The sequence below is a fragment of the Arachis stenosperma genome, chromosome 3 (genome assembly GCF_014773155.1).
Source record: "Arachis stenosperma cultivar V10309 chromosome 3, arast.V10309.gnm1.PFL2, whole genome shotgun sequence".
Taxonomy (NCBI): Eukaryota; Viridiplantae; Streptophyta; class Magnoliopsida; order Fabales; family Fabaceae; genus Arachis; species Arachis stenosperma.
This window is the reverse complement of record NC_080379.1, coordinates 28,986,323-29,011,140: the sequence shown is the minus strand read 5'-3', so window position 1 is coordinate 29,011,140 and position 24,818 is coordinate 28,986,323. Positions and strand designations below refer to the sequence as shown.

The 24,818-nt window shown below is 38.5% G+C and overlaps 1 non-coding gene across 1 annotated transcript; it reads right to left on the bottom strand.

Moving 5' to 3' along the window:
- Window positions 1-18,491: 18,491 nt before the first annotated feature.
- Window positions 18,492-18,597, bottom strand: LOC130971703 (small nucleolar RNA R71). The gene has a single exon (XR_009082917.1). It is a non-coding gene; the product is annotated as a small nucleolar RNA R71 (small nucleolar RNA).
- Between the last annotated feature and the right edge of the window lie 6,221 nt (window positions 18,598-24,818).

Below are 24,818 nucleotides of genomic sequence, written 5' to 3'. Positions count from 1 at the left end.
AGCACGCTCAGTGAAGTGCGTTACGTCTTGCATTTGAAAGATAACAAATACGTATGGAATGAGAATCAGAAATTCTCAACATGGTAAAGGTGCCAACTTACATAATATATAAGGTCTCGGGAAAGCCAAAGGCAATCCAAAAATTCCGACACTCAAAGTGTAACACCCTACCACATAGAGCCTTATGTTTAAGTCATAAGACAAAGGTGGTGAGGCATTACAATCTCTAAAAGTAAAATTATTTATATAATAATAATAATAATAAAAATAGTTTTAACTAGGAGCCTTTGAAAAAAAAGGTAAAGCAAGACAAAGTTACAAAACCTGTTTCTCCAAAATAATCTCTAAGAGGAGTTAATACAGTGTATATATATAAGTAGCGGAGAATATAAGTATCTAAACAAGTACATATAACCAAAATAAAGTCTCGAGAACTAAGGACCTTCGCTAAATTAGAAACTTCCAGCATGCCTCACCGAGAAGCCTCTCGTCCTGCATCTGAAAATCACAAAATCTGCATGGAGTGAGAACCAGAGGTTCTCAGCATGATAACAGTGCCCACATATCTAATATATAATGTCTTGGGAAAGCCGAAGGCAATCCTAGAAATTCCAACATATAATTAAAGCTTATAAACATTACTAACACTACAAGAAAAAGTAATATTTGTAACAAAAAAATTGTTACAAAAAATCAAAATTTTAAAACAAAAGGAATTTGTAACAAAAAAGGGGTCGTTGCAGTATGTCCCGTTACAAAAAAATTTTGTAACAAAAAATAGAATTGTTACAATTCAAAGTAATATTTTGTAACAAATTTTTTTGATACAAAAAACGAAATTTGCTACAAAAATGGTAATACTTTTTTACTTTTAAAATACTTTTCGTAACAATTTAGATTTTTGTGTCATAATATTTTGTTACAAAATACTACTGGCTTTTGTAACATTTTTTTATTCTTTTAGTTACGAAATAGAAAATTCATTTTAAAATATTTAATTAAATAATTGATATATCAATTAACTTGCTAATCCCACTAACTCAATATTTATATAATATATAATTATATAGATAATTAAAACATCTTACATGTCATTAAGATTCTTTTACAATAAAATAAGTTCTACAAATTCAACTAAACACAATTTTTTTCTAACATAAAATTGTATCATATCGAATTTATAATTATGGACTCTTCTAGCATATCTTAGTCAATATAAAGTCTAGCATGTTGGCATCAATTTTGTACACCTGCAAATATAAACAATGACAACCAAAATTAAAAAATAACACATAACACTATCTTCATCCGAGTAAAAATTAAGTTATATGAGGATAAAAGCATTGTGATTTGGAGTTCTGTAACTTATTATTGATTGCTTGGAGTGCAACTACTTACAAGCATCTTTTCTAACACATCGCTGCAAGCTAGTAATCCAACATGTGAGATCTGTTTCTTGAGAAGAAATAAGTTACTGATGAGAATAAACCTGAAATAAGATTGATTACCAAACAAAAGAAAAACAAAAAACAAAACAAAAGGTTATTTGACAATATCAAATATTCTTTGATCACTAACTGAATATGTTACCAGAAATTACAAGTGTCACAACAAAATACTAATACACATATATTGGAGAGCTTATAAACAGGCCTTCTTTAAGCATAAGTTGCTTTGCAGTTTCTATAGCTTCTTCACTTAATATCTACCAATTTAAACATATCTCAAGAGTTAACAAAACATAAAATTTAGTTTGACTTCATGAATCACAACATTTTATCAACTCTTGAATAAAGCTTACTTGAATGATTTCATCGAGAAGATTGACTTCTAATACACCAGGGACAAAGCCTGCACCAATCCCCTGAATCTTGTATGGACCTACACATTAATAATGACAAATTGCAAATCTCTGGGTACTACAAATGAAGTTGTGGACCTTAACCCTGAGGACTTCTAATAAATAAATAACCTTCTTTTAAAAAAAAATACAAGAAAGTCATTGTCACACAGAAGAGGTTGTAACTCACCAGGTTTTCCTCCCGAGAGCATTGGATTTTCAGCTGGTTCCACACTAATCAACTACAAAAAGTCAAAAGAAAAATGATAACATAAGAAAATAACACCATGATTATAGCAAAAATTATCTTCTGCAAATGTATCTGCCAATAAGAACAAAATTGATCACCCAAAGTTGGTAAGAATCAGTTGTACTAAAATGTACTAAAAACAAAACATTGATGAATTCATATATCGACTCAAAATGAAGAATCTCTTCTATCTATCATAACCGAATCAACAAATTTTCTAAAACAAAAGCTTTCTCCAGCAATTGCAATAAATTTTTAAAAATTAGTATTCTAAAACATTTAAGAAAAAACTAGTGTATCAATCAATCACCTGCTTAGCTTTCTCCAGCAATGTAGAACTCTCTATGCTTATACTGAAGAAATCTTTCATACCACTTAACAAGAAATGTATATGCATCTTCAGTTGCAAATTCAGGAACCCCAAGATCCCAAATACAAGCACACAACCAACTCAAGATCGTAATGAACAAAGCAAAATCGACATGATGAACAGATGTGACAACTTCATTACCTATTCTCTGGTCACCAAATGTGTACAGATCCGTTGTCTTATTCGAGTACGAAAACCCCGACACCAGCAGGAGAATCAAGGAATAATATGTTTGCCACTATAACACCAACACCAACAAGCAATCAAAAGTATGTAAAGAACAAGAAAAAATAACACAGCTGGTGATGCAAAATTTTTCAATTTTGTTCATACATTTGTTCCAAGCATATAAGGGTTCAAGTAAAGTGACTTCCCATCAGGTTTAATCCTAAAAGGGCCAATTTCTTCAGATGCACCATAAGCAATGGAGGAGCATCCAATCAACAATTCCAATCACATTTCATATTTCTTCAAAGGGGACGGAATTGCAAACCCTAATAATCAAAACGAAAACTAGAAGCAAGAACAGAATAAAAACCAAAAGCAAAACAAAACGAAAACAAAGAGCAAGAATGCTTGCCTCGGTTCATCTTCACAGTGGTGGCGAGCTCCCACGGCAGCGGCGAGGAGAACACCCACCAACGCGTCCTTCGACTCCCCCCTCTCTCTTGGCCAATCGCGGATCTTCCCTTCTCTCTCCCCTTCGCATGCGACGGAGATGGCTACGACGATGGTGACGAGTCCTAGCGACGGCAGCGATGAAGCACAACGGTGACAGTCCTAAGCGACGACGATGGAGATGGCTTCGTGCAGCTCCAATGGTGACGACAGCTTTGGGCAGCAACTCCATTTGCGAGCTCTCTCTCTCACCCACACAATGGCAGCGGCGGCGATAGTGGCACCTTTCCCGGCACCATCCCTTCCCTCTCTTCTCTTTCATCTTCTTCTCTGATTCCTCCCTTTTGTCTTCTCCCTGTTTTCCGTTTCCTTTCTTTCCCCTCTCTGAACATAGGTTTAGGGATTTAGGGTAATAGATTTAGGAATTTAGTAAAATTAGGATTTTATTTGGTAATTCTAGAATTAAGGTAAAATATATACAAGTAATATAATAATATTATAAAATATTTGAAATAGAATGATAATTTAGGGTTTAAATATAATACTGTAAAAATTAATTTCAGAATACATAATTTTATTAATTTATTAATGAGTTTAAATAATTATTTTTAATTTAAATAATAAAATGAATATTTTAGTCATTTTATAAAACACAGGTTAAACCTGAAATATCTATTGTCTAAATTAAATTATATGACATTTTATTATTTTTCTATTACCAAAACTGTAATTTCTTTGTATAAAATAATTAATTATAATAAAAATTATACATAACTATTAATTGTCTTAAACTTAAAGTATTTATAAAAGTGTAATATCTCATTTTTAAATAACTTTTTTGATATATTCTCTTTTATTTCTATCTATAAAATAAATAATGTCTAAAATAAAATTTAAAATTTAGAAAATTTAAATCTATTTTGTTAATCTTAAAAATCTTATTATTAATAAAAATTATATATTAATTTTTAAAAGAATATAAAATAATATTTACCATTTTCAAAAATTAATGAATACAAACAATATGTAAAAAATTTTATTTTTTGAAACAAAAAAAAATTATTTTGAAAAAAATATATACACAATTTTTTTTATTCTTAAAGTGTTTAACATTTTGAAAAAAAATTGTAATAAAATATACTTATATTTTGTGACAAACAATTAACTTGTTATAAACAATATTGAATTTTGTGACAAATTAATTTTTTGTTACAAAATAATTGGAGTTTTGAAACAAAAAAATATTTTGTTACAAAATATTTCGAATTTTGCAACTTCTTTTTTTTGTTACAAAATATTATAATATTTTGTAACAAAACACCATCTTGTTACAAAAACTAACATAATTTGTAAAAAAAAAAAAATCAGGTTGTTACAAAATATTATCATGTTTTGTAACAACTTGTAATGTTGTTACAAAACATTATTCTTTTGTAATAATTACCAATTATTATTACAAAAAATTATTTTTTTTTAACAATTTTAAATTTGATATAAAAATTTTGTTACAAATGTTTCATTTTCTTGTAGTGTAAACCATAAGAAATGAAGATAGGCAACTAACTAAGAATCTTCAATCTAACTAAAACTCTCCTTTCCAGCTCCTCTAAACCTCCCTACCGCCACCGGAAATTTGATATCGCAAACACAGTTATGTCAAGCAAGAAAATCACAAATAGGAAGCAGATATACCAGATAAATAAGTAGCAAGTATTTATGCAGTTAATTAGGCATTCAAAACAAATCACACCAAACAAACATATAAATGTATATGATGCATGCCTGTCCTAGTGGCTGATGAGTCTCATCTGTCAGTTATAAAGCCAACTCGACAAGTCCTGGTAGCTAACCATTGGACTGTCCATCTGTCGTGCATTTCCAACTCGAGTAATTCTCAATCATAATTATCAATATATACAACACCCACACTGGTGTTTATCCATGAGGGCGAGCTCATCCAAAATTTTCATAGTGTCCAGCCACACTTATGACATAGGGTTAGCAGAGTATCAAGTCTAAACCTAGAGCACGTGGTGACTGATGCGTGAGCATCTTTCCTGTCTTTTCCTAGTGAATTTGCATTCAAGTTATTGAGTTTAATCAAGAATTAATTACCTTTTAGCCACCATGGATGCTACTTTGAGTCTGTGTAATTCTGTTTATTTTAGGTAGCATTTGGATGGATTTGATGGAGTTTCTGTAGAAAAAGAGAAGAAAGCGAATGATGCTATCAACCCTGACCTCTCTGCACTCTAACCTGAATAATTTGAGCTACAGAGGTCCAATGGATGTGATTTTAGTGGCGTTGAAAAGCTAACTTCCAGATCTTTTCAACGATGTATAATAGTTTTACTTCTTCTCCATCAATTCTGCAAGGGTGGTGCCTAACTTGAGGTTTCTCAAGTTAGGCGCCAAGATGAACATAAGCCACCAATTGCATGCTGTAAGAGTGGTGCCTAACTTGGCAAAACCCAAGTTAGGCGCCAGGACAAGGAATGCTACAAAAGGGTTCAGCCAAGGTGGCACCTAACTTGAGATTTCCCAAGTTAGGCGTTGTTCCGACGGTTACCTGAAACTGTAGGTCGATCTCGGACGAGATCTTCTGTACTGGTCGGAGTTGACGTGTCCGACTGGCGGGTAGTGGCCGGAGCTGTTGTGTCCGACTTGTTTGACTAGCTGTGCTGCTGATCCTTTGTCACCAGAGGGTGGTGGTACATGCAAGGGACTCCGATGCTTAAGTTAGCAAGGGTATTAAGCAGGTTTTTAGTAGAATTAGAGTATGAGTTATACCTGGGTGCTCCAGTGTATTTATAGAGGTATGGAGTGACCTTTTTAGATAAGATAAGTTAGTTATCTTATCTTATCTTATCTTATCTTTGGGTAAATCCAGCTTATCTTCAAGGGAACCGCCCTTATCTCTATAGGCTTGGGCTGCCTTTGGATTTGGGTCATGTTCCTCTATTTGGGCTTTCTTGGTAATTTGGCCGAGCTCTTTGAGAAGAGGTCGGATAGTCTGACCTGAAGAGGTTGGTCGCTTTGTCGCTAAACATCCCAGGTCGGATAGCTCGATCCAGGGTATGAACAGTGCCCCTGCTCAAGCTCAGTCTTTCTTTTTGAGGTTGAGTCTTAGTTTTTAGGACTTCGATCCTTCTCTGGTGAAGCCGAACTCGAGCATCTTGTCGACTTCATCTTTGTAGCGTTCTCCTTTTTGAATATGGAACGTTTTCTTTTGCTTCTTTTTAAAAGCGCGCACTTTTGCATTAGCGCTCTTAGCCTTGGGAATATGCGAGGGTTTAGTACCCTCATTAATTGGTTTTTAATTGCCCCGTTTCTCTTAGCCTCTCTATTTTGAATTTCACACTTAAAAAACGGTTTCTCTTCTCCGTAACTTCTTTTCTTTCTCTCTTTCTGTTTTTTGAAGTTTGCAGTTTTCATATTTCTTCTCTGTCCCGTATTCTTGGCGATCATTAGTGCTTTCCTTGCTGTGAAAGGGTGACTCTGGATTTCATCTTCCATTTTCAACTTATGTGAGGCTTTCTGTTTGGAGGTGACTCTAATCCCTGCCGCTTCTGCTTTCAGCTTTCTCCAGAGTTTTCTCCCTTTTTCCAGGTTGGTTCTTTTTTACTTTCTTCGTCGCTTGCATTGTGCCTTTTTTTACTTTAGAAAGTTTGAACCTTTTTGTATTGCCGTGCATCTGCTTGTTTATTGTTGTGGGGGTGTTTCTTGCTTTTGAAATTAACCTTCTGTATCTTAGGGTTTGTGCCGTTTATTTTTCTTCTTTTGTGATCTGCATGAACCCACTTGCTTTCTCAAAAGGTTGTTCCTTTGATGTCTTTCACCATGTTGATAGTTTTCTTTGTTGATAAATTTTGCAAAAGATAACTTATATTTTTTATTTCTCTGAAAAAGGTTGTGTCTTTGATGACTTCTTCTTGAGCTGTTTTGTTATTTGGTTGCTTCGTTTGTTGACTAAACTGGGACTGTGGGTCTGGAGGGTAGTTATTTTGATGATTTTACCTGTGGCTCGTGGCCTTCTATTCAAAGTGTTGTTTTAGTTGAAAGGGGTCGTTATCGAGGTGTGAGCTTGTAGGTTTTCCTGAGTCCTTGTTCTGTGACTGCCTCCAAAGGGTGCCCCTGGATCTTTGGTGTGGGTCCTGGGGTTTCCTTTTGTTGCTTGTACTGTGCTGGATTATGTTAGCCGAGTTATTTTGCTTTTGTCCGAGATGTTTTTAGTAATCCAATCTTCTTTTCTTGTTGTAGGACTAGTTGACCTCATGTCTTCTCGCAAAAATATCGTTGAGATATCTTCCCAAGTCCCTGAAGGCATGGCTGATTGGGTGGATTCTATGGTTCTTCTGTGTGTTTCATTGGTTGACTCAGAATTTTGTCAGCAACTTAGGCAATTTCATAGGATTTGTGGTAATGGTAGTGATGAGAAGAACTATGAGCTTGTATCTCTAAATTCTGAGGAAAGGCTCTGTTTTTCTACCCAAATTGCTGGAGAGTGCCCCTTTTTCTATGCATACGATTTCTTTTTTAATCAAATGAATATTACTCTTCCTTTTGCCCCTTTTGAGACCAACCTATTATGGTCCTGTAATGTAGCTCCATCCCAACTTCACCCTAATTCCTGGGGTTTTATAAAAATCTTTCATTTGCTGTGTCATGAGCTCGGTATCCCTGCTTTACAATCCCTCTTCTTTTATCTCTTTGTTTTGATAAAGCCTGGGGTGGTTAAGAAGAAAGCCGCTTAGGTTTCTTTCCGAGCTTCCCAGGGGAAAAAGGTTTTCTCTATGTTTGATGAATCTTTCTGCGACTTCAAAAATTACTTTTTTAGGGTCTGAGCTGTTGAAGGAGCTCGGCCCTTTTTTCTGGATAAAAATGATGAGCCTGCCTTTCTTTTGGAATGGCAAAAGAATGTAATGGTATCTAAATATACGTAGGAGATGTTAGATGAGGCTGAGCAAGCTTTTGTGACTATGCTGGAAGAAAACTGGGGGCAGCCTCCCATCTCGACACAAAGAAATTCTTAGCAAACCCCTCTCTCCTCCAAACTGAGCTGGGTAGTGGTCAATTCTTCTTTTAGTTTTGCTTATTTTGTCGAGTTTATCTCTTATAAGATATTTTCTGATTCATAACTTGGTTTTCCGCTGTGATGTTTGTTTGCAGAGATGGTAAAAATAACGAATCCATGAAGGCCTTTAAAAGGGCAAGGAAGGCTACTGTAGCTCAAAACGTCTCGGCCAAGGCGACCGAGGAGGGTTCGTCCCAGGTTCAGTCGAAGCCGGTCGTACCGAGCTCACCGGGGGCGAGGAGGGTAATCCCTACTCCCCGGGTTCGCTTGGTTGATCCTCCGCAAGCTTCTGTTGCTACTTCTGGTGCTCCTCCAAACAAAAAACAAAAGACAACTGAGCCTTTTAACCTTGACGCTCCTGACTTTGATGCGGTTGAGTTTGTTGATCAGCAGATTGGTCCTTGTGGTACCATCCCCACTGACGATGTCTCTCTCCTTCGCCATTTGGACTTCATTACTCGGAGCAGCATTAAGATGGCACATATGGGAGCTGCCATGTACCGAACTGCCCAAGATCTTCCCCTTCATGCTACTAAGGCCTTTATGGCAGAGGCTAAGCGGGAGTTTGACATAATGAAGGGTTTGAAGGAAGAACTCCAAGTGAAAGTGACCAAGCTGGAGAAGGAGTCGGAGGGCAAAAAGGCTAGTTCTGTTACCTTGGCGGCTTCTGTGCGGTTAGCTGAAGACACGGCATTGAGGCACAAAGATAGCTATGTCACGACCTACAGAGAAGTGATGCGTCTCAGTGAGGAGTTGGAGTCGGCCCGGGCTAATTATGCCAAACTCCAGAGTCACCTTGTGGGCAGCGTAAATGCTGCTTATGAGAACCTGAAGGAGCAGGTTCGGGTTCTTGTCCCTGAGGTCGACCTTACTCTCTTTAGCCTGGACAATGTTGTGAAGGACGACAAGATTGTCCCTGACGACCCTGAAGATGATGATGTTAAACCTCCCTCTGTGCCTGCTACCAAAGCCTCTGTGGTGCCAACTTCTTCAGTTCCCTCAACTGAAGTCGGTCATTCCAGGTTGGAACCTGATTGTCAAATCTTAAATCGAGATGATGGGACAGTAGATGCTGTGCCTCTTCAGACTCGCCTTCCTTCACCCCCGTGTTGATGCTGCCGAGAAGCCTTTGGATCCTTAATGAATTTTATGGATGTTTGTGTGGATAGCTCGGCTTGTGGGCTTCTTGAACTCTTTATATTTTGTAAATGGTGGTTCTGACTTTTTCTACATTCATAGTTGCTTGTTTAGCAACTTTATTTTGAAAAACAAAGTAATTTCCAAGCTCTTGGGGCTAGTTTTGGTAGCCTTTTGAGTTTGTTATTATTATAACTTGTGTTTGTTGTAACATATCTGTCTGCACTCGTCTTGGTACCTTTCTAGGTTTTGGGAGTGTTGAAACTTTCGTTGTTTGACCTCTTTGGATTGGATTGATTCCTTTGAGCCTTTGCCTGATGTTATTTTCAGTAATTTGTTTTGTTCGGACCTTGTTCAGGTCTTTATTAGGAATTACTTTATATAATGCTAAGGTTTTCGAGAGGCCGATTTCGTCATGTTGGTTTTGTCCAAGTTGTTGTTAGTAACCCTCTTTTTTGGACCTTTATTTAGGTCTCTTTCAGGGATTACTTTTGTAACCTTGTGTTTTGGGCTGACTCCATCGTGTCGGGCCCTTCCAAGTTATTTTTGTAATCCTCTTTCTTGGACCTTGTTCAGGTCTCTTTCAGGGATTACTTTTATAACTTTTATGTTTTGGGCCGACTTCATCATGTCTGGCCCTTCTAAGTTATTTTTGTAATCCTCTTTCTTGGACCTTGTTCAGGTCTCTTTCAGGGATTACTTTTATAACTTTTATGTTTTAGGCCGACTTCATCATGTCGGGCCCTTCTAAGTTATTTTTGTAATCATCTTTCTTGGACCTTGTTCAGGTCTCTTTTAGGGATTACTTTTATAACTTTTATGTTTTGGGCCGACTTTATCATGTCGGGGCCTTCTAAGTTATAGTAATACTCTTTTATAGGGCTGGCCAGACCTCTTTTCAGGGATTTACTTATAACTTTGGTTATTGCGACTGGTCAGACTTCTTTACGTTGGCCAGTCTTTAAGTTATTTTTTAGCAATTCATTTTATTAAGACCTCGTCAGGTCCTTTCTATGGATCACTTTCGATAACTTCTTGCATTATTCTATTTTTATCTTTGCCGATTTTGTAGAAATTGGGTTTAATCCTCGTTTGGTCGACCTTTTAATGAATTTGGTTTTCATCTCTGTTGGTCTTTATCATGATCGTGTAGTGAATTTGATTTTCACTTTCTACCGATCTGTAGCTTTATAATCGGACGATGAATATTTCAAATTAATGCGGCTTGAGAATTTGTAGAAGATCTAAATAGATTTTATTCAAAAGAAAATGCAAATATATACATGCGGGAGTTTTATCCCTCTAAGTCGGGTGATTTGTAGGTCTTGGCTTGGCGCCTCATTAAAAAATCTTTTCAGGAAAAAGAGTGCGCCTTATCCTAAGATCCTTTATCATCCCTAACTATAGTACCTTCTTAGGTTGCAGGCATGCCATGACCTAGGAAGCTCTCGCCCATCGAGTTCAGACAGTCTGTAGTAGCCCTTTCCAAGTACTTCTATGACTCGGTAGGGTCCTTTCCAGTTTGCTGCCAGCTTTTCTTCTCCAGGTCGAGTTGTTTCGATATCATTTCGGATTAGGATGAGGTCGTTCTCAGCAAAAACTCACTGTACTACCTTTTGATTGTATCTCAAAGCCATTCGACATTTTAATGCTTCTTCCCTGATCCGAGCTCTTTCTTGGACTTCCGGAAGTAGGTCGAGTTCTTCCCTTTAAAGTTGGGAGTTGGCTTCCTCATTATAGTGGATCATTCTGGGCGACCCTTCTTCAATCTCTACTGGGATCATTGCCTCCATTCCGTATGCTAATCGGAAGGGTAATTCCTTTGTGGTGGAATGTGGCATTGTTCGATATGCCCATAGGACTTGTGAGAGCTCCTCAGCCCAGGCTCCCTTTGTGTACTGTAATCTCCATTTCAGCCCAGCCAATATGACTTTGTTGGCAGCTTCGACTTGTCCATTGGCTTGGGGATGTTCTACAGAAGTGAATTGTTGTTTTATGTTCAAGTCGGCCACTAACTTTCTGAAGCCTACATCTGTGAATTGGGTACCATTGTCTATGGTGATGGAGTATGGAACCCCGAACCTTGTGACAATGTTCCTATATAGGAATTTTCGACTTCTTTGAGCAGTGGCATTAGCTAGGGGTTCTGCCTCGATCTACTTTGTGAAATAGTCTACCCCTACTATGAGGAATTTAACTTGTCCCGATCCCTGAGGGAAGGGTCCAAGAAGGTCGAGTCCCCATTTTGCGAATGGCCAAGGTGAGGTCACGCTGATGAGTTCCTCTGGTGGGACGATGTGAAAGTTGGCATGTTTCTGACATGGTGGACATGTCTTTACGAACTCTGTGGCTTCTTTTTGTAGAGTTGGCCAATAAAATCCTACTCGGAGTACTTTTTTGGTAAGTGCTTGCGCTCCGAGATGATTGCCACAAATGCCACTATGTACTTCTTCTAGAACTTCCTTTGTGTTGGAAGTTGGCACACATTTTAATAATGGTATTGAAATCCCTCTTTTGTATAGAGTATTGTTTATGATAGTGTAGTATTGTGCCTCTCGTTTTAACCTCTTTGCCTCCTTTTCCTTTGTGGGGAGTGTTTCTGTTTTGAGGTAATTAATTATGGGAGTCATCTATCATTGATCTTGACCTGTTATGGCTAGGACTTTTTCTTCTTCCGAGAATGATAGGTTCTGCAGAATTTCTTATATGAGGCTTCTATTGTTGCCCCCTGGTTTGGTGCTGGCTAGTTTCGAGAGTGCGTCAGCTCAGGCATTCTGTTCTCGGGGTATGTGATGGACCTCATATTCTCCGAGTTGTCTGAGATGTTCCCTGGTTTTGTCCAAGTACTTTTTCATGGTGGGATCTTTGGCTTGGTAGCTCTCTACTATTTGTGAAGTGACTACTTGTGAGTCGCTGAAAATGTTAAGCTTTTGAGTTCCAACCTCCCTAGCCAACTTCAAGCTAGCTAGTAGTGCCTCATATTCCGCTTAGTTGTTTGAGGCAGGGAACCCGAATTTGAGGGAGAGTTCGATTTGGGTTCCTTGGTCGCTTTCAATTATCACACCCGCGTCGCTTCCAGTTTTATTTGAGGAACCGTCCACGTAGAGATTCTATTCTGTGGGGATTTCTGGTGTGTCTATAAATTCTGCAATGAAGTCGGCTAGGTATTATGATTTGATAGCTGTTCGAGCTTCGTATTGAAGGTCAAATTCGGACAACTCGACTGCCCATTGTAAGACTCTGCCTGCTAGGTCTGTTTTTTGCAAAATCCATTTTATAGGCTGGTTGGTCCGAACCCTAATGGTGTGAGCTTGGAAGTATGGGCGAAGTCATCGAAATGTTAGTATGAGAGCGTAGGCAAATTTTTCTATTTTTTGGTAGTTCAGCTCAGATCCTTGTAATGCTTTACTTATGAAGTATACGGGTTGTTGCCCACTGTCGTCTTCTCGAACTAGTGCTGAGGTTACTACCCGACTTCCTACCGCGAGGTACAGTATGAGTGGTTCTCCTTCCCGTGGCCGAGTTAGGATATGTGGTTGTTCCAAGAATCTTTTGAAATCTCGGAAGGCTTGCTCGCACTCCGTTGTCCATTCAAACTTCTTTCCTTTCCTTAGAGTGGCGTAGAAGGGAAGAGATCTTATTGCCGATCCAGCTAGAAATCTGGACAAGGCTGCCAACCTTCCGTTGAGTTGTTGTACCTCTTTGACACAAGTCGGACTCTTCATGTCGAGTATAGCCCGACATTTATCCGGATTTGCCTCGATTCCTCTTTGTTTGAGCATAAAACCCAAGAATTTGCCAGCTTCTACTGCGAAGGTGCATTTTGCAGGATTGAGTCGCATGTCATGCCGTCTTATAGTGTCGAATACTTGGGTCAGGTCGGAGAATAGCGTCTCTTCACTTTTTGTCTTTATTAACATGTCGTCCACATAGGCTTCCATGATTTTTCTGATGTGATCCGTAAAGACCTTATTCATTAATCTCTGATAAGTAGCTTCCGCGTTTTTAAGACCAAAAGGTATGGCGATGTAGCAGTAGTTTGCTTTTGGGGTTAAGAAGAAATTTTTTTTCTTGGTCGGGTGGATACATTGGGATTTGATTGTATCCCGAATATGCGTCCATAAACGAGAGGTATTTATATCCGAAGGAGACATCTACCAGAGCGTCGATACTTGGGAGTGGATAAGAATCTTTTGGGCAGGCTTTGTTGAGATCAGTGTAGTCGGTGCACATTCGCCACTTCCCATTTGATTTTTTCACCAAGACGACATTAGCTAGCCATAGTGGGTATTTGACTTCTCTTATGAATCTTGCCTCCAGTAGAGCTTGTACCTGCTTTTCCACAACTTGGGATCGTTCTGGTCCGAGCTTTCTTTGTCTCTGTTGTATTGGCCGAGATCCTGGGTAGACTGCCAACTTGTGGCACATTAATTTGAAGTCTATGCCTGGCATGTCTGCAACCTTCCATGCAAAGAGGTCGACGTTATCTCGTAAGAACTGTACGAGTGATTCTTTTATGTCTCCTTGTACCAATATTGGTTGTTTTGTCTGGGATGTCTCCGATTTGGACTTTCTCTACTTCACCTTCGGGTTGTGGGCGGAGTTCTTCCCGCCTCTGAACTCTATCGAGTTCGATTATGTGGAATTCTTCTTCTCTGCCTCTGAGGTTTAGACTTTTGTTATAACAACGGCGTGCCGTCTTTTGATTTGCTTTTATTGTAGCTATCCCTTCTGTAGTTGGGAATTTCATGTTTAGATGTGAAGTCGAGACTATTGCGTCGAGCTGATTCAATGTTGTCCGACCTATTAAGGCGTTGTAGGCTGAACTCACATCGACCACAATGTAGTCTATCTTGAGTGTTCTTGACTGGTTTCCTTTTCTGAAGGTTGTGTGTAGTGAGATGTATCCAAGTGGTTGAACCGGGGTGTCTCCCAGTCTGGACAGGCTGTTTGGATATGCTCTAAGTTCTTTTTCTTCCAGGCCGAGCTTATCGAAGGCAGTTTTGAACAAGATGTCGACGGAGTTCCCTTGGTCTATCAGTGTGCGGTGGAGATTTGCGTTTGCCAGTATAATAGTGATGACCATGGGATTGTCATGTCCTAAGATGATACCGGATGCGTCTTCTTTGGTGAAAGTAATTGCGGGGATGTCAGGTGCTTCATCCTTCCCCTCAACATGATATACTTCTTTAAGATATCTTTTGCGAGATGATTTGGAGATTCCTCCTCCCACAAATTTGCCGTGTATCATGTGGACGTGTCTTTGAGGTGATCGCTCGGTTCGTCCGACATCTTCGTCCCTTTTTTTTCTTTGCTCATCATCCCGGGTGGCCAGGTACCGATCTAATTTCCCTTCTCTTATTAGTTTTTCTATGACATTCTTTAAGTCAAAACATTCGTTGGTGGAATGCCCGCAGATTCGATGGTATTCACAATATTCGGTCCGATTTCCTCCTCCTTTTTTGCCTTTGAGTGGTCAAGCTAGGGGTATTTTTTAGTGTGGCAAACTTCTCTGTAGACATTCACAAGGGACACCCGAAGAGGGGTGTAATTGTGGTATTTTTTATTTTTTTCCCATGTCGATCTTTCTTCTTTTTGGACTCTTTATCCTTATCCCGGGAGGGGTAGGTGAATCCGGATTTTGAGGTCTCTCCTAGTCGAGAGTTTTTCTCCATGTTGATGTACTTCTCTGCTCGTTCTTGTACTTTGTTCAGAGATGTGGGGTGTTTTTTTGATATAGATTGGCTAAAAGGTCCCTCTTACAAGCCATTGACGAGGCCCATAATGGCAGCCTCTGTTGGTAGGCTTTGTATGTCCAGGCATGTTTTGTTGAATCTTTCCATGTAGTTGCGAAGACTTTCCCTATCTCCTTACTTGATTCCTAATAGACTTGGGGCGTGCTTAGCCTTATCTTTTTGGATGGAGAATCTGGCCAAAAACTTCTTGGCTAAGTCGTCGAAGCTTGAGATGGACTTAGGAGGTAGATTGTCGAACCATCTAATTGCTGTCTTTGTTAAAGTAGTTGGAAATATTTTGCAGTGAACTGCATCTGAGGCGTCGGTGAGGTACATTATACTTCTGAAATTGCTGAGATGATGGCCGGAATCTGTAGTGCCATCGTACAAAGTCATATTCGGGAGTTTAAAGTCTTTTGGGATTTTGGTCTTCATGATCTCCTTGGTAAATGGATCTTGGTCCTTGCGGGAGCTATCCTCATGAGAGGATCGATTAGCTTTGGCCTTGAGATCGGCTTCGAGTTTTAGGAGTTTGTCCTCCAATTCCTGACGTCTCCTTATTTTCCTTTGTAGGTCTTTCTCAGCCTCTCATTGATGTAGGGCTTCTTCTTCAAGTTGTTTTAAACGGTCTTGAAGCACCTCCATGGCTCCCGCATTTGGAGAATTCTTTTCATTGTTAAGTTGAGGAGTATCCTTTGGTGTAGTGTCTACGTTTTTGTGCGGTGTTCTATCCTTTAGATCTGAATCGTGGTCGTTGTCATGGTCTTCCGCCATGGTGATGGGATGACTTCTAGGTTCCCCGGCAACGGCGCCAATGTTCCGAGGATTACCTGAAATTGTAGGTCGATCTCGGACGAGATCTTCTGTACTGGTCGGAGTTGACGTGTCCGACTGGTGGGTGGTAGCCAGAGCTGTTGTGTCTGACTTGTTTGACTAGCTATACTGCTGATCCTTTGTCACCGGAGGGTGGTGGTACCTGCAAGGGACTCCTATGCTTAAGTTAGCAAGGGTATTAAGCAGGTTCTTAGTAGAATCAGAGTATGAGTTATACTTAGGTGCTCCAGTGTATTTATAGAGGTGTGGAGTGACCTTTTTAGATAAGATAAGTTAGTTATCTTATCTTATCTTATCTTTGGGTAGGGCCAGCTTATCTTCAAGGGAATCACCCTTATCTCTATAGGCTTGGGCTGCCTTTGGATTTGGGTCATGTTCCTCTATTCGGGCCCTTTATTTGGGCTTTCTTGGTAATTTGGCCAAGCTCTTTGAGAAGAGGTCGGATAGTCTGACCTGAAGAGGTCTGTCGCCTTGTCGCTAAACATCCCGGGTCGGATAGCTCGACCCAGGATATGAACAGGCGCCAAGCACACACTAATTGGTTCGGATGGCTTGGAGTTAGGCGCAAGAATTCCAAGTTAGGCGCCAACATCAACCATAACACACAAACCAATTCTGCCTCATCCAAGTTAGGCACACTCCTCCTCAAGTTAGGTGCTGCAACACACGCACCAAGTGCCCCAAACCACTCTACCCCCTCCAAGTTAGGTGCCCCAATTGCAAGTTAGGCGCCAACATTAATGTGTAAAATGGTCCCCACGCCTAAAATGCAAAGCCACGAAGATCTCTTTTAATTTTGATTAAACTTTATTTCATTTAAAAATAGGAAAAGATATTATTTAGTTCTAGGAAATATAATTTACATTAATTAGGATTAGATATAAAGGGGAAAAGAATCAGTCCTTTGGGCTCATCTCTTCTCTTCTACCTCATTCCGTAATTTACAGTTTTCTGAATCCTAGTTTTCTCTCGGAACCATGAGCAACTAAACCTCCACTGTTAAGGTTAGGAGCTCTATCTATTGTATGGATTGATATCATTATTTTTCTATTTTAATTCATGTACTGATTTATATTTCAAGAATTATTTTCATTCTTTATCTTATGAATTTTGGTGGAACGGAAGCATGTCCCTTTTTCTAATTGAGTTATTGTATAACTTGGAAAAACTCTTTACTTGAACACAAGCTTGAAAACAATTTCTCCTAAATTTCTAATTATCTCAACTTAACGGGATACGTGACATTTAATCCTCTTATATTTGGGTAATTAGGGTTTTTGCATATAAACTAGAATTGAACTTCACCCTCTAATTGGAATTAAGTGACCAAGGAATTGGTGGTTGATGAAGGTTAGAGAAGACTAAAAAGGTCTAAGGAATTAGGGTTTAGTTACGTATAGTTTGCCATGAATTGAATATTGCATGATTAAAATAGTTAGTAAGAAAAGTCAATCCGGAAGATAGATATCTCTGAAGTCTTAACTGTTTCTTCATATATTATTCACTACTTGTTTACTGCTTGCTTTTCTGATTCTTTGATTTACTGTTTAATGCAATTGAACTTTCAAAACTCCATTTTCTGTTTGTCTGACTAAGCCAATCACTCATCATTGTTGCTTGATCCATCAATCTTCGTGGGATTAACCCTCATTCACTTGAGGTACTACTTGGTACGACTCGGTACACTTGCAAGTTAGTTTGTGTGTTATAAATTTTGCATCAAATTTTTGGCGTCGTTGCCGGAAATTGACTGTGATTGACAACTATTAGTTGTTTGATTGCTTAGATTAGGTGTTTTAGCTTTAATTTTATTTAATTTTGCACTCTAATTTTCAAAATTTTTAGCTACTGTTTTTTCGTAATTTCTGAAATTAAGTTTGGTGTCTCCTAGTTATTTTTATTTTTACTTTTCCTTTTTATTTTTCTTAATAATTTCGAAAGTTTCTTTTCTAATTTCACTTATAATTTTCGAATTTGATTGCTTAATTTATTTAGTTTCTTTATTTTATTTCTTTACACAGGTTACCTCATTAGGAATTCTCTACACTCTGACGTAGAGAATCTCATTTTTCTTGTCTTCTGTCTATTTATGAGCAGGAATAGGGACAAGGAACCTCTTATAGATTTTAATCCTGAACCTAAAAGGAATTTAAGGTGGCGTTTGTAACAAGCTAGACTTTACAAGGCTAATGAAAATTTGAGCATGGATCAGAATCATGATGTGAATGCCAATATGGCAAATCTGAATGAGAATGAGCAACCAAGAAGAGTGCTTGTCTCATACACTGCTCCCAATGTAGATGTTTATCGAAAAAGCATTGTGGTGCCTCCTATAGCTATAAACAATTTTGAACTGAAACCTCAGCTAGTCACTCTTGTACAACAAAATTGCCAGTATCATGGACTTTCTCATAAAAAACCAAATCAATTTATTTCTAATTTTTTGCAGATTTGTGATACTGTGAAGACTAATGGAGTGAATTCTGAGGTATATAAACTCATGCTCTTCCCATTTGCTCTGAGGGATAGAGCAAAACTGTGGTTAGACTCTCAACCCAAAGAGAGTCTGGATACTTGGGACAAGGTGGTCACTGGATTTCTGACTAAATTTTTTCCACCACAAAAGCTGACTAAGCTAAGGGTAGAGGTTCAGATTTTCAGACAGAAAGATGGTGAGAACCTTTATGAAGCTTGGGAGAGATTCAAACTACTGACTAGGCAATGCCCTCCAGACATGTTCTCTAAATGGACCCAGTTGGATATCTTTTATGAGGGCTTAGGTGAAATATCCAAGATGTGTTTAGATAATTCTACAGGTGGTTCATTGCACATGAAGAAGACACCAGAGGAGACTACTGAGCTTATTGAGTTGGTTGCTAATAATCAATATTTATACGCATCTAATAGGAATCCTGTGAACTCTGGGACTCCTCAGAAGAAAAGCGTTATGAAAGTGGAAGCTTTTGATGCTCTTCTGATTAAAATCTTGTCTCAACAGATGAATTTACTTACTCAACAATTGAGTGGGATGTAGGTTTTAGCTGTCAACACTCAGATTGCACCTCAAGAAGCCCTTTATGACCTGACTGGTAACTCTATGCAATGTGAGAATTATGATTATGCTCAATCTTCTACTGAATAGGTTAATTACATGGGGAATACTCCTAGAAACCCCAATAATGATCCGTACTCTAAGACTTATAATCAGGGGTGGAGAAATCACCCAAATTTTGGGTGGAGAGATCAACCTCAGAAATCCCAGAATTTTAACAATAATTCTCAAGGCAGTTTTTAGTAGAACAATAAAAATAACCGCCAGTTTCAGTCTCATCAACAACAACCACCTCAGCAGGCAAATTCTCAATCCCAGCAGAACACTAATTGGGAAACACTACTGAATAGTTTTATGCAGGAGACTAGAGCCTCTGTCAAAAACTTGGAGGTGCAAGTAGGCCAGTTGAGCAAGCAAATACCTGAGAGGCTTCCAAGTACATTTCCTGGTGATACAATGGTAAACCCAAGAGAAGACTGCAAGGCCATTCAATTGAGAAGTGGCAAAGTAGCTGGTTCTAAGACTAAGGTCAATGAAGAGCTTGTTGAAAAAGAAGCTCCAAAGGAGAAGAAAGAAGAGGTGGAGCAAGTTCTGCCTAGGCGTGTAGATAACCTATTCCCCATCTCTCTTGACACTCATCCTACATTACCAAAGGCTCCTGAATACTAGCCTAAAATGCCATATCCTCAGAGGCTTCAGAAGGCTTCCAAAAACAAACAATTTTCTAGAATTTTAGAAGTCTTCAAGAAGTTACAGATTAACATTCTTTTTACTAGGCTCTTGAGCAAATGCCTCTCTATGCTAAATTCCTGAAAGAACTGTTGACTAATAAGAGGAATTGGAAGGAACAAGAGACAGTGGTGTTAACAAAAGAGTGCAGTATTCAACATAACCTTTCTGAGAAGATGCAGGATCCAAGGAACTTTGTCATTCCTTGCACAATTGGAGATGTCACTATTCAGAGGGTCCTGTGTGATCTTGGAGCTAGCATCAATCTCATGCCACTTTCAGTGATGAAAAAGCTCCAAATTGAGGAGGTAAAACCCACTTGTATTTCTCTTCAACTTGTTGATCTTTCTATTAAATTTCTTATGGGGGTTGTTGAGGATTTACTTGTGAAAGTATGGCCATTTATTTTTCCTGCTGATTTTGTTATACTGGATATGGAAGAGGATAGAAAGTCCTCTATTATTCTTGGAAGACCCTTTTTAGCTACAGGTAGAGCTCTGATTGATGTGCAAAAGGGTGAATTAACCCTGAAGGTCAATGAAGAACAGGTGGTGCTTAATGTATTTGAAGCCCTCAAACACCCTAATGATTCTAAAGGATGTATGAGAGTTGATGTTGTTGAACCACTTGTTCAAGAGGTACTAGAAGCTGAGGTACTTAATGATATTCTAGAGCCTCTTTCTGAATATGAATTACTTGAGATTGATGATTCACCACTCCAGAAGAACCTGGTGAACATGCCTAAGGTGGAGGAAGAAGTCCCCAAGCTTGAGCTCAAGCCTTTGCCTCCTTCTCTGAAATATGTGTTCTTAGGTGAGAATGATTCATATCTAGTGATTATTAGCTCTTCCTTGAAGCCTGGTGAGGAAGAGGCGCTTATTACAGTGCTTATGAGCCATAAAACAGCTCTTGGGTGGACCATTGGTGATTTAAAGGGGATTAATCCAACCAAGTGTATGCACAAGATTCTTCTTGAAGATGATGCTAAATCGGTTGTGCAACCACAAAGGAGACTCAATCCAACTATGAAAGAGGTGGTCCAAAAAGAGGTAATGAAACTATGGGAAGCCGACATTATAGACCATATTTTTGACAGCCCTTGGATGTGTCCTGTGCAGGTAGTTCCAAGGAAGGAGGGATGACAATGATCAAGAATGATAAGAATGAGTTGATTCCAAAACAAGAACCTTCACAGGATGGAGAATGTGCATAGACTACAGGAGGCTTAACACTGCCACAAGGAAGGATCACTTCCCCTTGCCTTTCATTGATCAAATGCTTGAGAGGTTAGCTGGTCATGCTTTTTATTGTTTTCTAGATGGATATTCTGGATATAACTAAATTGTAGTGGACCTTTAAGACTAAGAGAAGACAGCATTCACATGTCCTTTTGGAGTACTTGCTTACAGGAGAATGCCATTTGGACTCTGTAATGCTCCAACAACTTTTCAGAGGTGTATGTTTTTAATTTTTTCTAATATGGTTGAAAAGTTCATTGAGGTATTTATGGATGATTTTTCTCTTTTTGTTAATTCTTTTGAATCCTGCCTTAAGCATTTATCTCTAGTCTTGAAACAGTGTCAAGAATCAAACCTTGTTTTAAATTGGAAAAAATGTCATTTTATGGTTATAGAAGGTATTTTTCTTGGACACCGGATTTCAAGCAAAGGGATTGAGGTTGATAGAGCCAAGGTGAAGGTAATTGAAAAATTACCACCACCATCTCATGTTAAGACAGTCCAGAGTTTCTTGGGTCATGCAGGATTTTACAGAAGATTTATAAAAGATTTTTCTAAAATTGCTAAACCACTGAGCAACCTACTAGTTGCTGATGTTCCTTTTCTCTTTGATACTGAATGTCTGCATGCTTTTGAAACTCTAAAAACAAACCTTATCTCTGCTCCCATCATAGCTCCCCTGACTGGGATTTGCCATTTGAATTAATGTGTAATGCTAGTGATTTTGCTATAAGAGTTGTTTTAGAACAGAGGCATGGCAAGCTTATACATGTTATTTACTATACTAGCCGTGTGCTAAATGATGCTCAAAAGAATTACACAACTACAGAAAAAGAATTATTAGTTATTGTGTATGCTATTGATAAGTTTATGTCCTATTTAATTGGTTCTAAGGTTATTATTTATACTGATAATGCTGCTTTGATGTACCTTCTAACCAAACAAGATTCTAAACTAAGATTAATCAGATGGGTGCTACTCCTTCAGGAGTTTGACATTGAGATCAAAGACAGGAAAGGGTCAGAAAATCAAGTAGCTGACCACCTTTCCTGGATTGAACCTGAGGAGGGTGTGTAACCACCCACAGCTGTGACTGAGACATTTTCGGATGAGAAACTGTTCACCATTCATCAGGCTTCATGGTTTGCAGACATTGCAAATTACAAAGCCATGAATTTCATTCCAAAAGAGTACAGTAAACAATAAGTGAAGAAGCTACTAACTGATGTAAAGTACTACTTTTGGGAGGAACTATACCTTTTTAGAAGATGCTCTATGGTATAATCCGGAGGTGTGTCTCAGATGAGGAAGCACAGCAAATTCTTTGACACTGTCATGGCTCTGATTATGGAGACCACTTTGGTGGTGAAAGGACAGCTATAAAGGTCCTTCAGAGCGGTTTTTACTAGCCGACTCTCTTCCGAGACTCAAGAGAATTTGTGAAGAATTGTGACATATGTGAAAGAGCTAAGACTCTCCCTGCCAACCATGAGATGCCACAGCAGGGGATTCTTGAGATTGAGTTATTTGACGTGTGGGATATTGACTTCATGGGACCTTTTCCACCCTCATATTCCAACTATATCTTGGTGGCAGTTGATTATGTGTCCAAGTGGGTGGAAGCTGTAGCTCTACCCACAAATGATGCCAAAGTGGTGATGAGCTTTCTTCATAGATATATTTTCAACCGGTTTGGTGTCTCAAGGACACTCATTAGTGATGGTGGAAGTCACTTCTATAACAGACAGCTGAACTCACTTCTGCAGAGGTATGAAGTCTGTCATAAAGTGGCAAACCCCTATCACCTTCAGACAAGTGGACAGGTTGAGGTCTCTAATAGAGAACTTAAGTGGATTTTGGAGAAGACCGTCAGTGTCTCAAGGAAGGACTGGTCTAGGAAGCTTGATGATGCTCTTTGGGCATACCAGACATCTTACAAGACTTCTATTGGCATGTCCCCTTATCAGTTGGTCTATGGTAAAACCTTTCACTTGCCAGTGGAGCTGGAGCATAAAGCTTATTGGGCAATTAAGTATCTGAACTTTGATGCTCAAGCTGCAGGAATAAAGAGAATGCTTCAGTTGAATGAGCTTGATGAATTCCGATATTCAGCCTATGAGAATGCCAAGCTCTATAAGGAGAGAACTATGATATGGCATGATAAGAAGATTGCCATCAGAGTCTTTTAGCAAGGTCAAAAGGTGCTTCTGTTCAATTCCAGGCTCAAACTCTTTCCCAGGAAGCTGAATCTCGGTGGTCAGGACCGTTTGTGGTAACCAGAGCATAACCGTATGGTCATGTAAAAATTCAGGAAGAGAATTCTGATAGAAAGTTTATAGTTAATGGCCAAAGGTTGAAGCATTATCTTGGGGCAAGATTGATTGCCAAAGGTCTGCTCATCTACTGAACTAGCAGAACTAACCGTCAAGTTGGTGATGTTAAAGAAGTGCTTATCGGGAGGTAACCCGATGCTTTCGTATCCTTAGTTGATTTCTATTGTTTTGATTTTGCTATTTATTTGATTTTCGTTGAATTTCTACTATTTTCCTTTGTTTTATGTGTGTTTGGATCCTGCAGCATATTTAGAACAGAAACAGGAATTTGAAAACAGAGTTTTGACACCCTGGAGGTTTTGATTCGGGAAGGGTAGCGCCTATCTTGGCTCCATAAGGTTAGGCGCCACACCATGCGTTGGAAGTGCATTCGTTTCGGGAGCCTTGGAGTTAAGCGTACCATAACTTGAAGTTAGGCGTGGAGATGGTTGTTGCTTTCGGAAGCCCTCAAGTTAGGTGCTCCAATTGTTGAAGTTAGGCACCACACCTAGGAGACAAGTACCATACCATTCAGGCCATCCCAAGTTAGGCGCAAGGAACGTGAAGTTATGCACCATAAGGGAGTGAGTTAGGTGCAAGGAGCATCAAGTTAGGCACGGAGTGAAAGAGCGATACCGTCGGCTAAGAATTTCTTCTTGGTAAAAGAGAAATAACCTCGTTGCTAATATAGTTCTCAACCAACATGTAATTCTCAATCAAAGTTTAATTTCTAATTCAAATATAAACCGAGAGTAATTAAACCTCGGGTCGTTCTCCCTAGGAACTAGTGACAACAAGTGCATAAAATTGGTTGTGGAAAGCAATGGGTTTCAATGATTGAAGTAAACAAATAAAGAGATAAAAGAACGATTCAAAATTTCAATTAATAAAGTAATAAAGGAATGAAAGAACTATATATGTAGTATGGACAAGTAATGCTATAAAGTGATGAAAATGTGGTTCAAAACATAAATGGAACCTTGACTTGGGATGAGTTATGGAATTCCTTCCTTGCCATAACCACAACTATGATAATTATGATGGATTAATTTCACTTATTCTACCCTTAACATCGAAGAGTAAGTCAAGTGAGCATAATTGTTATTAATCTACAAATCCTACCTAACTTACTAATTATCTTAGTAAGAAGCTAGCGTTAGTGGAAACAATAACAACTAACAACCTAAGAATTATCATTAAATGTTGGACATTATGACTCTAGTAATCCATATACTCATTTTCCCAAGCCAAGGGGTGAAAATTTACCCCATAATCAAAATTGACGTTTCATCAAACACATAGTAGGCATAATCATAAAACATGGCAAAATTGGAAAAATGATAAAAACTATGAACCACAATTGATCAAAATCAACAATAGTAACTCAAACAAGCATAAAATAAACATCAAACATCAAATTCATCAACTAGAAATCAAAATTGCAAAACTATGTATATATTAACAAAAGGAGATTAAAGTATATGAAAGTGTAGAACAATTAATGTAATAAGAGAGAAAATTAAGGAATACTTACAATGAGATAGCTAAATCCAAGATCAAAATTGAGCTATAAAATGTTACATTCAAAACCTAATTAAAACCCTAAAAGAGAATTTGTATGCTATTCTA